Below are 13060 nucleotides of genomic sequence, written 5' to 3' on the forward strand. Positions count from 1 at the left end.
TGGTGTTGCAGTTGAAGGTGAAGGCTGCACACTTTGAAGGACACTGCTTGTCCACTAGTGCGGCTTGTCCTTGCACTACACTCTGCCCAGGCTGCCATGTTTCTGTTCCTGGAGCTCCCACCACAAGACCAGTGACCCATCCACAGAGCACAATGCCATGGGAGGGTAGCTAGCTCTCGGCTGAATGTGATGCCAGCCCAGACGTCTCCCCGATGGTGTTGCAGTTGAAGGTGAAGGCTGCACACTTTGAAGGACACTGCTTGTCCACTAGTGCAGCTTGTCCTTGCACTACACTCTGCCCAGGCTGCCATGTTTCTGTTCCTGGAGCTCCCACCACAAGACCAGCGACCCATCCACAGAGCACAATGCCATGGGAGGGTAGCTAGCTCTCGGCTGAATGTGATGCCAGCCCAGACGTCTCCCCACTTTTTGAAGATCTCTTTAGAAGACTTTGTTGGCAGAACTCAGCTAGCCCATCCCAGTCCACCCTGATGGGATTCTCCAACTTTGATTTCTGGGGAGTAGAAGTTGGAAACCACAATATTTTCACCCAGGAAGCTTCTAGAGCTTGATGCTAATTTGATTTTTCTCATTCCAGAGGCCTATATTAGCAAGGTGGAGGGGCAGTTCTGATAACTTAAGGTCAGTAGACTCATCCCCTCAAAGTGGATGTAGCCAACTTTGTCTGCATAATAAAGAGGCTACCTAAATGACCCTATAAACAAGAGCACTTCCAAAAGTTCATGAACACATTTGTATTATTTTTAATTTGATTTTTCCAAGAACTTTTTGAAGTACCTTCATAGAACAATGACGATTTACTCCAAGGTACTTTCTGGGTCCACCTCTGGAGCAGCAGTGAACATTGAAGCATGAAGGTCATCTATATTTGTGTCTTTATTTGGTTTGGCCTGTATCTTAGGCCATTCTGAATGCCATAAAATAATGCAATAAATTGGGTAGCTCAAACAACAGAAATTTATTTCTCACAGTTCTGGAGGCTGGAAAGTCCAAGATCAGGGTGGTCAGGTTTTGGGGAGAGCCCTCTCTGGGTTATAGACAGCTGCTTTCTTGTTGTGTCCTCATGTGGTAAATGGGGAAAGGCGTCCTTCTCAGGGCTCTTCTGTAAGGGTAATGATCTCCTTCATCCTCTACTGCATGTCCTATTCACCTCCCAAAGGTCCCACCTCCAAATATCATCACCTTGGGAGTGAGGATTTCAACATATAAACTTTGGTGGTGGTGGTGGTGGGGAGGCTGGGTGGTGATGCAAATATTCAAATCATAGCAGCCTGCAAGGTTTTTTTTCTTTAAGTGAAAATTTAAACTAGTTGCTAACATTTAAATCAGGGAATTTTACAAAGAAATCCTATTGCAGCCTCTCTGGGGGAAAAATGTGTATTTCTGATAACACTAGGTTTCCATTCCCATAACCATCATCGCCTGGAGCTGGAGAGCAGCTTCCCCTTTACATGAAGCACAAGCTATCCTCTTCCACAGCCTCTGTGTGCCATCCCCCACCTGCCTGGTGTACGTGGGCAGGGTTGACATCTGTGGCTGATGGGTCTGCTCTGAGCCCACTGGTGCCCAAGTGATACCAGTTGTTAAATTGTTTGAATATCATCCCTGCCTGGAGCCATATCTGAGTTGCTAACCCTGCTCTATAGAGAAGCAGCTGTCAGCCTCTTGCAAAACAAACAAACAAACAAACAAACAAATTTAAATTCTGACTCGAGGGTCACTCTGTTACACTGATTAATCTGTTAGATTGTCAGTATTCTTCACCATTTCATTTATGGGACACAGAGCTTCTAGACTGAGTCTGAGAGGAATTCAGAAAGTCTGGCCATGTCTGTGCTGATGGCAATGGGAAGCCAATTTGCATGAGGGCTGAGGCCCCTCCTGGGGGACAATTCATCCTGATGAAATCAAGAGCTGGGTATGGAGATCCTGACCCTGATAGAGAAAGCTCAGTTGTCAGATGATGGCATGATGTCTGACATCCTGATTTCTCTCTGTGCCCAGCTCTCACTGGCTCCTCCCTGTGTCCCTTAGGAGGCAAAGCAACACATAGAAAGGGACCAGTGTTCTTCTGCAAACTTTTGGGTATCCCTCCAACAGAGTTGAACATAAAGTGGATAAAGAGACATTCCTCCATCATTTCCCCATGGGCAACACACCTGTTTTGTTCCCCACACTATGAACACACCTGCATTTTACTGGCAGCACCCTGCAGACACTTCAGTGCTGTCGGAAAAGACGTGTATGCCCCATTGGTGGTCTGGGGTCCTACCTAATCCCTCTCTCACCCTTTCACATCCTTCACCTGTTGTGCACAAGCAGCCAAATGGGCTCAAAAATAGAGAATGTGGCAGGGTGGTTATATTGGCTGTAATTTTCTTAAAATATTTGGATGTAGAGTGGATGCATATGTGTGAAGTTAGATCGAATTTGTACTCTAGCAGTATAGGTTAGTATTTCAAGTACTTTTGTCTGTTTACCTATTGCTGCATAACAAACCACCCTAAAATTTAGTGGGTTGTAAGGCAAAACCTGAGTATTGTGATAGTTAATTTTAGGTGTCAACTTGATTAGATTAAGGAATATCTAGAAACCTGGTGAAACAATCTTTTTGGGAGTGTCTTTGAGGGTATTTCCAGAAAAGATGAGCATGTGGGCCTGAGTGGACTAGGTGGGAGGGATCTGCCCTAAATATGAGCAGGAACCATCCAATCTGCTGGGGGCCTGGAGAGCATAAAAACAGAGCAAAAGGCAAAGCTCTCTACCTGCTGGAGCTGGGATACTCTCTTCTCTCCAGTCTGTGGACATCCAAACTCAAGACTCTGCAGCCTTTGGGTTCTAGTACTTACACCAGCAGCACCCTGGCTCTCAGGCCTCTGGCCTTGGACTGAAAATCACATCGTTGGCTTCCATGGTTCTGAGGGCTCTAGACTTGGACTGAGTCATGCTACCAGCATTCACTCTGCAGGTGGCCTGTTGTGGGACTCAGCTTTCATAACTGCATGAGTTGATTCCCCTAGAAAGTCCCCTCATACACACACACACATGCGCGCACACATGCGTTCACACACACACACACACACACACACACACACACACATGTATCTCCCTTATTGGTTTTGTCTCTCTGGAGAACCCTGACTAGTACAGATTTTGGTACCAGGAGTGGTTCTAGAGAAACAGGATCTTAAAGATGAATTTCTTTAATTGGTTTCAGAGCTTTAGACCAAAAAAAAAATACTAACAGCCTGAGAGTTACAGCCCCTCAATCAATTTCCAGAATTGAGTCAGTTTACAAACCCTGAACCCCTTGAATGAAGGTGTGGCCAGGTACCCTTGGGGAAGGACCCTGGTACACTACCAAAGATTTATACTATTAATCTTTCTCCCATCCTTCCTCAAGGGGACCTACAGCTTTTTACCAGAGGAACTGTGCATTGGGGAAAGGGAAATAATCAGACCTTTTGGGGACTACTTAACACTGGATCTAAACTGACATTGATTCCAGGAGACCTGAAACATCACAGTGGCCCTCCAGATAGAGTAGGAGCTTATGGGGGTCAGGTGATTGATGGAATTTTAGCACAGATCTGAATCACAATGGGTCCAGTGGGTCCCTGAACCCATCCTGTGGTTATTTCTTCAGTTCCAGAATGCATAATCGGAATAGACATATTTAATCCCCACATTGGTTCCCTGACCTGTGGAGTGAGGTCTATTATAGTAAGGAAGACCAAATGGAAGCCATTGGAGCTGCTTCTACTGGGGAAAATAATAAAGCGAAAGCAATACTGCATTCCTGGAGGGATTGCAGAGATTAGTCCTACCATTGAGGACTTGAAAGAGGCAGGGGTGTTGATTCCTATCACATCCGCATTCAACTCTCCTATCTGGCCTGTGAAGAAGACAGATGGATCCTGGAGAATGACAGTGGATTATCGTAAGTTTAACCAAGTGGTGACTCTAATTGCAGCTGCTGTACCAGATGTGGTTTCAATGCTTCAGCAAATGAACACGAACTGATATGCAGCTACTGATCTGGCAAATTCTTTTTTCTCCATCCCTGTCCATAAGGCCCACCAGAAACAGCTTGCTTTCAGCTTGCAACGCCAGCAATACACTTTCACTGTACTGCCTTGGGTATATCAACCCTCCAACCCTATGTCACAATTTAGTTCACAGGGATCTTGATCACCTTTGCCTTCCACAAGGCATTACATTGATCCATTACGTTGATGATATTATGCTGATTGGACTTAGTGCATGTGAAGTAGCAACCACTCTGGACTTACTGGTAAGACATGTGTGTGTCAGAGGATAGAAAATAAATCAGACTAAATTACCACGGACTTCTGCCTTAGTTAAATTTCTAGGGTTCAGTGGTGTGGAGTATATCAAGATATCCCTTCTAAGATAAAGGATAAGTTATTGCATCTGGCCCCTCCTACAACCAAGAAAGAGGCACAATGCTTAGTGCGACTATTTGGATTTTGGAGGCAGTACATTCTTCATTTGGGTATGTTACTGCAACTCATCTACTGAGTGACCTGAAAAGCTGCTAGTTTTGAGTGGGGCACAGACTAGGAGAAGGCTCTCTGGTAGGTCCAGGCTGCTGTGCAAGCTGCTCTGCCTCTTAGACTATACGATCCAGCAGACCCAATGGTTTTTGAGGTGTCAGTGGCAGATAGGGATGCTGTTTGAAGCCTTTGACCACCCCATATGTGAATCACATCAGAGAACCTTAGGATTTTGGAGCAAGGCCCTGGCATCATCCACATATAACTACTCTCCTTTTGAGAGAGAGCTCTTGGCCTGCTACTGGGCCAAGAAACTCAATGCTTGACTATGGGCCATCAAGTTACCATGAGACCTGAGCTGCCCCTCATGAACTGGGTGTTATCTGACCCAGCAAGTCATAAGGTTGGACATGCACAGCAGCACTCGATCGTCAAATGGAAATGGTATATACGTGATTGGGCCCGAGTAGGTCCTGAAGGCACAAGTAAGTTACATGAAGAAGTGGCCCAAATGCCCATGGTTCCTACTGCTGCTATACTGCCTTCTCTCCCCAGTCTGCACCTGTGGCCTCATGGGGAGTTCCCTGTAATCAGTTGACAGAGGAAGACAAGGCTAGAACCTGTTTTACAGATGTTTCTGCAAGATATGCAGGCACCACCTGAAACAGCTGCAGCATTACAGCCTCTTTCTGGGACATTCTTGAAGGACAATGGTGAAGGGAAATCTTCTCAATGGGCAGAACTTCGAGCCCTGCACCTGGCTGTGCACTTTGCTTGGAAAGAGAGATGGCCAGATGTGTGATTATATACTGATTCACGGGCTGTAGTCAATGGCTTAGCTACATGGTCAGGAATGTGGAAGGAACATGATTGGAAAATTGCTGAGAAGAAAATTTGGGGAAAAGGTATGTGGATAGACCTCTTTGAGAGGACAAAGGATGTGAAGATACTTATTTCCCATGTGAATGCCCATCAAAGGGTGACCTCAGATGAAGAGGACTTTAATAATCAGGTGGATGACCTGTTTTGTGGGTACTAGTCAGTCTCTTTCCTCAGCCACCCCTGTCATCACCCAGTGGGCTCACAAACAAAGTGGCCATGATGGTAGGGACAGGGGTTATGCACTGGCTCAGCAACATGGATATCTGCTCACCAAGGCTGACCTGGCTACAGTCTCCACTGAGTGCCCAATCTGCCAGCAGCAGAGACTGACACTGAGTCCCCAGTGTGGCACCATTCCTCAAGATGATCAGCCAGCTACCTCATGGCAGGTCGATTACACTGGAACACTTCCATTATGGAAGGGGCAGCATTTTGTCCTTACTGAAATAGATGCCTGCTCTGGATATGGATTTTCCTTCCCAGCATGAAATGCTTCTGCCCAAACTATCCTCTGTGGACTCACTGAATGCCTTATTCACTGTCATGGTATTCCACACTGCGTTGCTTATGACCAAGGAACTCACTTCATGAGACAATTCCTTAAAAATCTCTCTCTTCCTCTCTTTCTATGTATATATCTCCCACTGGTCCATTTCTCTGGAGAACCCTGACTAGGTGTACTGGCTCAGTTTTAGAGGGAGGGGAATTAGACTCCCAGAGAGAGGAGCAGCAAAAAAATTTCCAGCCATCTCAAATTCATGACAATTCTCGTCTGAAATCCCCACTCTGGGTGTGGCTGGTTGGGATTTGAAAGAGCCTAATGAGGAATTTACTATCCTCCAGAGGTGGCTATACAATGGCTTCAAATATCATGACCTGAAATCTCCCATGGAGGGTTTTAAATTTGCATAAGGGATATGTAAAAATAATGTTTCATTGGTTGAGTGAGTGGTGTTAAGATGTTTGGTTGGCTGGAAAGACTCTGCGGGCACCATCACCCTTGAGTCAAGGAGGTTTCAGAACATGGCAAGTCTAATGCCTTCTCTGCACATGCTCTAGGTCTAGAAAGTCATCTATCTTTGTGTCTTCACCTATCTGAGGCACCTGTTGCTTGATCCAACTAAAAGGGGGCTGTTTACAAGTGAATGACATTCTCTTGGAAGTTTACTGTTGGAAAGTCCAAGAATAGAAAACAGGATGTTCCTGAGCTTACAGAACAGGTTGCATATTATTCTGAGTCCACCTGCTCTAAGAAATGATTACATGAATGAAAAAATTCAGCCCAAGACTTGCTTTTCTTATGACATGCTACACAGCAGTGAGGCATGGGAGAGGAGCCACATAACTCCCACCTCTAATTGTTGGCTGTTACCAATATTGCTTCCCTGCTCCAGATCTGACAATGTTGAATGGCCAAATGGGCTTAGGTCAGCTCACAACAGGAGCTTTTGTCTCTCTTTCTACACACAGACCTGTATTCACATGACTTTGATTTGCATATTTAGTTGCAGGCTGAGGAACTGGAACTGTGACATTGGAAGCCTGGCCAGCCTGGCCTGCAGCAGGACTCACTTCATTTGCTTGCTGGAAGGAGCAAGAGGCACAAGCAACCATTATGCCTGGCAAGAGCAGGTGGCTCCCACTGTCCTTGTTCAGTGCAGTAGCCCTGTCCTGGGCAAAGGTGGTCCAATGGATGTCTCTGGCTCCAACTTGCAGATCATAGTGGCTACTCCTCCTTCCAAGGGGAGGAGCCAGGAGGGCTGGAGGAGGCTGCTGTACGGTTGCCTCCTTCTGTGGAATGGAGAAAAGGCATCCTTGTGGAAAAAGGACAGAGAAAGAGGTACCCCACCAATGTATTTAAGACTCCTGCTGCTAATCCCAGATACAACTGCAGAGATGATGATGGAGTCCTGCATGAGCAATGTGGATGTGAGCCACTGACATTGAGGTTATTACTGTGACACTGTCCTCAGGCTGGTGATGTCTGTGGGCATCCTATTTTATCCATGTGCATTAGTTGTCTCCCTACATATTTCTTTCTTCAGCCACTTAACACCAGTACAGTGTTCTGGCCACAGTATGAGCTAAATAAGTACTTTGTTGAGCCCTGCAATAACTGACCAGGGTACAGACGGTGAGTAGGTCTGTCATGAACATTAGGAAGGTTCTAGGACAGTTTTGCAAACTTGAGTGATGTACAGAGAAGCAAGCTCCTTTGAAATGAAAGCCAACTTGTACGGTGAGTAGGTCTGTCATGAACATTAGGAAGGTTCTAGGACAGTTTTGCAAACTTGAGTGTTGTACAGAGAAGCAAGCTCCTTTGAAATGAAAGCCAACTTGTGAACTTTTTTTTTTTCCTTTTTGTCTTTTTTACTGACCGGTAACGGGATCGCAACCCTCGGTGTCGCACCCGTACCGGGGACCGGCAACGGGATCGCAACCCTTGGTGTTGCGCCCACACCGCGCTCAGCCAGTGAGTGGGAACCAGTCTCCACATGGGATCCGAACCCTTGGTGGGAGCGCCGCCACGCTCCCAAGCGGCGCACTCTCCAGTGCGCCACCGGGCCGGCCCCAACTTGTGAACTTCTAAGGTTGACTTAAAATTTTTTGTTTCTTAGGTACTCACAAGTAGAGAAACAGGTGTGGTGGATCTTTTCTGTTTGCCCCTCCTACCTGCACTACTTTCCTTCCCTCCACTTTGCTCTGTGTCCTGGGAGGCTGACCTATATGAACCATATTAGTGGGTTCCCTTGTCTTTTGGCACTTGCTTGGGTTCAGCACAGGGGGAGCCCTGATGGTGAAGTCAGGCTATTAATTTCTGACTGTACCCTTTACCTGCAGGTGTCAGCTTCAGCTTCTGATAGGATGCCCTCTCTACAGGTTTTGTGCTCCTCTCCCCACCTCCCTCTTTCCTCCTCCACCTCCAACCCCTCCTCCCCTTTCTTTGCCTCCCTGTCCCCTCCCGCCTCCCCCAATATGCTTCTCCTTATTTTGCCTCTTTAGGCCTTTGGTAATAGTCTGTCCCTACTCCCTTTCCAGACTTTTGTAAATAGTCTCTGTATTAAGCTCTTCTTAAACTACCCCATCTGAGCATGCCATCTCTTTCCTGTCTGGATCCTGATCCATACTCTAGGTCAGTGGTTTTTAAACTGGAAACTATTTTTCCCCAGGGGACACTGGACAATGTCTGGAGACTTTGTTGATTGTCACAGCTGGAGGTGGGTTGGGGATGTGTGCTACTGGCATGTAGTGAGTAGAGCCCAGGGATGCTGCTAAACATCCTAGTATAGGAAAATCCTCCACGACAGACAATTATCCAGCTCAAAATGTCAATAGTACTGAGGTTGAGAAACCCTGCTTCAAATGTTAATTCTTATGTCTGCTATACAACCATAAAATCAACACAAATTTATAAACTGCATATACATAAAACAACAAAACCACTGAAATTCAGTCTTACAAATCTGTTAATAGAAAGTTAAGGACACAGTTATTTTGCTGAAATTAAACTGCTGCTCACAATACAAGTGTGGTCCTGACTGCTTTGGTGCTAGTTGTTTTTCAGTTTGGTGTGTCTAGACTCCATAAGCTGGGGGATGACCCAATTCTCTTAGTATGTCTCTACATAAGCTTCAAGGAAACCTTTGTTTCTAGGACACACAGCAGGATTTTGCTGGCTTTAATTTGGTACCAATATAATTTTCGTCTAAAGTCCGCCATTATTATTTTTCTCATTAACCTGGCCCAATTGAAGCTATGTAAATTGGTACCAATATGTTCATGTATGCAATTGCAAAAGAGGGCCCTATGACAATACTCAGTCCTTCAGATATTTTTAAAGACTTCATAGAAATTAAGGCAGGATATTAAAATTAAATGTTTGTAAGGGACTCATGGAACCCTGAGAGTCTATCTTTGGACACCTGTGAAGGAAACACTATTGCGGTGTTTGATGGAAAATGGGAATAGCCCCTAGATCCTGCACATGGCTGATGATGGAAACGCGGAAAGCTTCCATTGTGGGCAGAACGCTTGGGTAATGGACAAATACAGCTTTCTTCTTATCTTTTTGTTTAATGCCTCAAAGATAAAGCCTTTTCCAATGAAATCTTTATCCCCAAACAGCACTAGTGGGAAGTTCTCACATACTCTGCTTCCATTGTGGGCAGAACGCTTGGGTAATGGACAAATACAGCTTTCTTCTTATCTTTTTGCTTAATGCCTCAAAGATAAAGCCTTTTCCAATGAAATCTTTATCCCCAAACAGCACTAGTGGGAAGTTCTCACATACTCTAATCCACATGTTTTGTTTTCTTGGCTATGGCTTTGTAGACGGACTTCCCTTGTGATAGAAAGGAAGATAGCAACATGAGGTGTTTTTTATTCATGTAAGAGGTTTCTTGGGTTTCCTTTGTTTTCCCCTGGCTGGGGAAGTGCATAAGCTTCTGAAGGCTATAGAGTTTCCACTGTACAGAACTGCTTTGCCAGAAGCTGTGTTCTAAATTCTATGAAGACAATGCAAACTTTATTCTGGTATCTAATGATGCAGCCACTGACAGTATCAATCACAAATCTTGTGTTGCTCTTTATTTTGTCCACGTGTTAGTACCTTTTGCAAATCTAAAACAATTATGAAACCATTTAAAAACAATAATGCTTAAATGCAAACACTCAAATGTTATTAAACTGTTAACATCTTGCTGAATTATTTCCTTATGGTTAATTACTTCATTTCTTTATAGCCAGCCATGATGGATTGCCAGTTAGGGTTGTTTCCCACTCTGTAAGAAAATATAGTTATGTGCTTTGGAATTGCTCAGGGTACCCATCACCACTTTCAAGATAGTCTGAAAGCATTTATGTTTCTGGTGGGGAAGCTCTTCACTTTAATTTGATTTTTAGTTTTAAATAAATATTTAGCTACCATGATTTTGATGAAAAGCTCTTTACTGGCTTAATGAAGGATTTTTATGGATCTATATAACATCAGTGTCTTAATTACTACAAATGGATAATAAACTCTTTCTCATATATGAGAATGGGAAACACACAGAGTGAGCACCATTAGGAACAATTGGATTTTCACTTGATAATTCAGTAAAACAACAACAAAAAAATGTAAATACTGCAAATAACAGCCCAAGGGGGAGTCTCTCCACAGTTCCACTAGAAACCATAGAGCATAACTAATTTTTACACAGATTCTCTCCATGTTTTTCAGGCTGTGACAAAAGCAAAATATAAATTCATGCAGGGAATGAAATAGTTGTTCATTTGGTGGGTGCTAATTAATTTCTCTCTGTATGCTGGAGATATTGAATTCCTCGTCATAAAAGGCCCCTGAATTCAGGAAGATGCCGAGAGAGGAATATATGAATCTAGGCAAGTAGCTGCAGTATACCAGGAGGGCTGTTGTGGATTCTTACAATGTGTGTGTGGCTTTGAGGAATTCACTTGGCTTTAGAAACTGTCACTTATTGCTAATTCATATTGGGCTTTGCCTGGTTAGCAAAAGGCCAATCCACAAATTATCTGAGAGGTAGTAGTTTCAGTGCTTCACAGAAGGAAATGAAGAGCTGTTTAGTAGGTCTTGAATGAGCTACTGAAATATCTTACTTTTAATAATTTCCTAATCAGAAGTTTTCAAACTATGGTGTGCCTAAGAACCTCTTAGAAAACTAGGTAAAATGCATATCTGGGGTCTCTATTCCAAAATATGAACCCAGTAGTTTTGAGTAGAGTCCTGGGATCTTTTATTGACACCCATATGGATCACATTTTGAAAACATTGGGTTTTTTTGGCGGGTTAAACATTCCCCTGGAATTTGTTCCTCTTCTTTTTGTCATTTGTTTCTTTATTTCCTAAAAGTACTAAATTTTACTCAACTTCTGTCCAAATGGGCTCAAATTTCAAGTTAAAATCTCAAAGCCTGCTTACAGGCATGGGTATGATTTTCCCTCTTCTTGGCCAGTCAGTGTGTTCAGGATCTTTTTTTTTTTTAGCTTAAAAATTATTTTTTTAAATTTTATTTTTTAACTGAACGTTTTGATCATACGTATTTATGGAATATTTTGTAATACATTTATACAGTGCGTAATGTTCAAATTAGGGTCACTGTCTATATGTTATAGCATTTCAGAGAGCATTCTAGAAACCGAATGACAACTATTTGCAAAAAGTGACTTATAAATTGTAAGTCATTTCAGAGAGCATTCTAGAAACCGAATGACAACTATTTGCAAAAAGTGACTTATAAATTGAGTACCTCACTGTATCTCTACCTTTCTCATAGCTCTGGTTTGAATTAAGGTAGGGGCCCAGAGTCTCTAGAGTCTATGTCTGAAGAAAGATCGTGCCCCCAGCTCCAAAATCATATTTTATAGACTTCTTATAAGATTTTTAGCTTTAGTTTCTACAACGATATTTGACTAAAGATCTATCACTTTAATTGGGGGTGAGCACTAACTTCCAGGAGCATAAAGCATTTCCTTTGTCCACCTACACCTTGCTCACTTTTGTACCACCCCCTCCCCCATTTAAAAATTCTCACTATTCTATGATGCCTTCTTTATTTTCAAATGCACTGATTACAAAACAAGAATATTTTCTTCTTCTACTTCAACTCCAGAATCTATAAAACTGTTCCATTTTTTTTCCATCAAAAATATGGGTCCACCACATCTAACCCAGGAGGATCACTGAGGTCATACATAACTCCTGTATTTTACTTATCAGGCCAAAAATTGAGGTTTAGATTTTGGTTAAGAAGGTAACACATTTTCAATTAACAGATTAAAGAAGTTCAAAGGAGAAAATAAAAATTGCTCTATTCTACCACCCTGAGATAACTTGGTTATTATTTTTGGCACAGTTGACTCAATCTTCCATATGTAGGTTTTGTTGAGAGTTTAAAGTTTACAGTACACCCTCTTAGGAAGTCGTTGACAACATTTGACCTATTTGGCCATGCTTCACCTTTTCTTGAGCACCTTGTAAGAGGAGAAAGAACTATGGGGTGTTTAGAGATGCCCCCAAGGCTTTACAACAATTCTGCTGCTGGCTCCTTTCCAACCTGGTTCTCTCACTTCATCCTCTTGGAAGTTTTATGAGATGCAGTTTGGGACTAGTGAAATAAAGTTTTCTTTTTCTTCCTCCTCTTCCTTTTTCTCTTTTCTCCTTCATTTTCTTACTTTTCATTCTCTTTCCTCCTCCTTCTCACTTCTTTCCTCAGCTGGCCCTGTCTAGACAAAAACACAAACCTTCCCATGGGGATCTTATCCATCGATACCCACATGGCACACTGGAGATGCAGATTTTTCTCTCTGCTGTGACTGCTGTAATTTGATATTTGCCATGCCAATAGCCACACATGTTTTCTTTTAGTTAAATGTCATTAATATGACATCCTTTGTCATATGAGGAATCTTTATCCCATGGGGTTCATTTATCTTCTTTTGGCGGCAATTTTGGTGGCATGTGTGCATTGGTTATTGGACACCTACAGTGTGCCAGGTGCTGGGGTGAGATCTAAAAGTGTGTTTACTCACATAATTCTTGTTCCCCTCTTTGAGGTCAATTGTGGTGTCATTATCTGACAGGTGAGACACTGAGGCTCAGAGTGTTAAGAGATTTGTCCTTC

This window comes from Galeopterus variegatus, unplaced genomic scaffold, assembly GCF_000696425.1.
Source record: "Galeopterus variegatus unplaced genomic scaffold, G_variegatus-3.0.2 Scaffold2539, whole genome shotgun sequence".
Taxonomy (NCBI): Eukaryota; Metazoa; Chordata; class Mammalia; order Dermoptera; family Cynocephalidae; genus Galeopterus; species Galeopterus variegatus.